Genomic DNA, 3,409 nt, shown 5'->3' with positions numbered 1-3,409 from the left:
TGGTCCATTCCATTCAGCTTCCCTCCGCGCGAGAAAACAAGGAGGGAATGCGGAGGGGGGAAGCAGGGGGCAGACAGACAGACAGACAGACAGACAGACAGACAGACAGATGGACAGACGGTGGCAGTATATATACAATAGTGACGTCCGCTCCCTCCGCAGGGCATGCTTGGCACAGATATGGTTCGTGCCCGTGCCCGTAGGGCAGGCTAGGTCGGGGTTGGGTCAGGCGGGTCGGGTCGCCAAACCTTTTTCTCTTCCCTCCCGTTTCCCCTTTTGCTGTGCCTTTATTTGCTTATTTGCTGCTAGAGATTTCCTTTTGATGAGGGAATGAGGTCACTCGTCGAGGTCTAATGGCCGCGTTGTGGTCTGAGAGCCAGCTCAACATCTCTAATTAAAAAAGCGGGAAAGTAAGGTGCAGTATTTCTTTCTAAGGAGGAAAATGAGAAAGATTTTAATTCACCACTACTACCACTGCCTACTGCTACTACTTACTTAGACACCGCCTCCCTCAGCATGAGGAGGGGTCGGCAGGGGCCCCGGAAATTGAGGCGAAACGCGTTTCTCTGACCATTTTGATATAAAGTTGTCGGTGGGGCCCAGAGGCCTGTGGCGCCTGCGGCCCTCTGGCGCCAGTTGGTGGTGGGGCGGCGTGGGGGCGTTTGGTGTGAGGTTGGGGGGCAGGGGGAGTGGGGGCAACACTTTGCCCGAGTTTAATAGCGGGTCTATGTACTGTAAAAAGATGCGGAAAGTGTCAGCAGTGTTGCCGTGCACTGGAAAAATTTGGCGTCGTTTTTTGCGATGACGCCCACAAAAAGACCCTGCACGCGCGCAAAAGACACAATGACGAATCGTTTTGTAGTTTTCTTTCGGACGCGACGGACGGGCGCACGATGGCCGGCGCGGGAGCACTCGGCTGACGCAGCAGTGAGCGGACCCCCAGCCCAGCTTCCGCCGATGCGGACGATTCGTCTCCCCCTCCCCCCCCCCTTACCATGGGCGGCGCCATTGATTAAGGGCGTTTAACTTTTTCCCCCGCTCTTCCCCCCCGCGGCCCTGACGGGGGCCGTCCTCCTGATGCGCGGCGTCGCTCATGGCTGAGCGAGGATCGCATAATGGGGGCGGCTTATCCTCCTTTATCGTCTGGTCCGAGCAGCAGCGGCCCCCGCAGCAGTCGGCGCGAGGCCACCACGCCGAAGCCGGATCAAGCCCGAGCCTCACGAGCACAAACTACACCAAGATAGTAGTAGAACCTTTCTCTATATCGCCCTTTGGTTCGAACCCAAACTCAATTATAACGGTTGTCGGTCACAAGAATCGCAAATCGACTTTGAAAATAAATTGCCGCGATTGTTTTCTTCGAGCATCTTGCCTCGTGCATTGGTGGTATTCCATTATTCGCTGACAGGGTAAGTAGGCTGCACCATACCACCACCGCCGCCTTTGACTCCCCCGAACCGGAAATGAGCAGACGTTCGACCATCAGTCGTATCGGGAAGTGGAAAGGGTCGGTCATGACAGCCCCTCTGGACGACTCACTACTCGCAGGAAATGAGCCGGCCAAGTTATTAGAACTACACCTCGAGACTGGAAAACGAACCGGGGACGAGACGAAAAAACAACACGAAACAAACCGAAACATTCTTTTGCAACAAAAAGTGCAACCCGGCCTCTCGGCTCGGCGTAGTGTGGCGTCGATGGGAGATCGCGCCGGCAGATTCCACGACGGGGATTGGGTGTCCAAGTCTCTCTCCCTCTCTCTGTCTCTCTACTCTTCTCTCTACCCCCCTCTCCCCCTCTCTCTCCCACTAGTGTCAACACTCACGAGTCGCGTGGCGCGTGGTAGAGGCGGGGGTGGCGGGATGGTGTGGCGCCGGCAGCCACACATATCGCATCTGAACGACACGCTGGGCCACCTGCTATTTTTGCCGAACGGCCTCCTCTTCCCCCCCACTTTGAAGGAGACAAACATCAATACTTGCACATGGACACAATCTCGACCGTTTCTTGGTGTATGCTGGCGTTGGCCGTTATCGCCCCGACCTCGCCTCGAGCCGCCCTCCCCGCCAGCTCCTGCTCTGCCAGGTTTAGCCACCTCTCTCTCTCTCTCTCTCTCTCTCTCTCTCTCTCTCTCTCTCTCTCTCTCTCTCTCTCTGCCAGGTCTAGCCGCCGGGTGTAGATCGACCGGATACCCGGCGCGCACTAAAATTGCCACTTTGGCCGCACTTTGCGGCTGGCTGGCGGTGCCCCGGCGGTGCCCGCGCCCCGCCCTCTCTCGGGGTCTAGGCTGTCTGTGGGCGACCCCCCGTGCACTCCCGCACCCCACAGGCCACGCTCCGCCGCGCGCCCCGCGCCAGCCACGCGGCTCTCGACCCAAACTCGGATCTAGGAGAGTTGACCTGGCTCGGCGCCAGCGCAGCGGACACACACGTTCACACATTCACACATTCCCTCTCTCGCTCTGCCCCCTCTCCCTCCGCCTCCCCCATCTCTCTCTCTCTCTCACACACACACACACGCACACACATGCACACCGTGAAAGCCCTTAGGGCTGCCCTCAAGGGCCAACTGTGTCTACTCAAAGAGTTTGCCATGCCGTGCCAGACACGCTGGGCGGCAACATACACGTTCAGAAAGAAATGATGAGTGAGTAATATGAAGTCAACCTTCTCTTAGCCGTCCACTTCTCATTAGGGTTGATCCTCATCAGCCGGCGAAGTGTGTTTTCTGGATTTGTCCCCCGACGTGCCATGAGCCCGGATTGCACCCGACATGGGGTCCCGACATTTGGCAGTATACAATCTGAAAACCCGAGGGAGGGGTGCCCAACTCGAAAAAATTGTGTACACCTGATTACCAAAAAGTGATGATAACCAAGGATTACCAGAGATTACCGAAGATTACCAATGATTACCAAGGGTTTCCGAAGATTACCACTAACAAAAGGTTACCAGAGATTACCAAAGATTGCCATTGATTGCCATTGATTACCACAGATTACCAGTGATTATCATGGATTACCAGTGATTGCAAAGGATTTCCAGTAATTTCCTTGCTGGATTTCTTAGTGATTACTGGGGGTAACCTGGTGATTACCAAAGATTACCTGGTGATTACCAACGATTACCTAGTGATTACCATGGATTACCTAAGATTACCATGGATTACCGGCGATTACCAAGGATTACCGGTAATTACCAAGGATTACCGGTGATTACCAATGATTACCGGTGATTACCAGGGATTACCTACTCTGTGTACACCTGATTACCTCAGTTGGGCACCCCTCGTGAAAACCACTGAATATACACAGTGAAATTGCGCCGGGCACATGTCGGGGCTCATTTTATGGCCAATGCTTTTTCAATTCGACCCCATGTCATCCGGGCTCCAGGTTCACGGGCTCATG

Source organism: Frankliniella occidentalis, unplaced genomic scaffold, assembly GCF_000697945.3.
Source record: "Frankliniella occidentalis isolate FOCC.00 unplaced genomic scaffold, Focc_3.1 Scaffold6, whole genome shotgun sequence".
NCBI classification, from domain to species: domain Eukaryota; kingdom Metazoa; phylum Arthropoda; class Insecta; order Thysanoptera; family Thripidae; genus Frankliniella; species Frankliniella occidentalis.
This window is presented reverse-complemented; position numbering follows the sequence as displayed.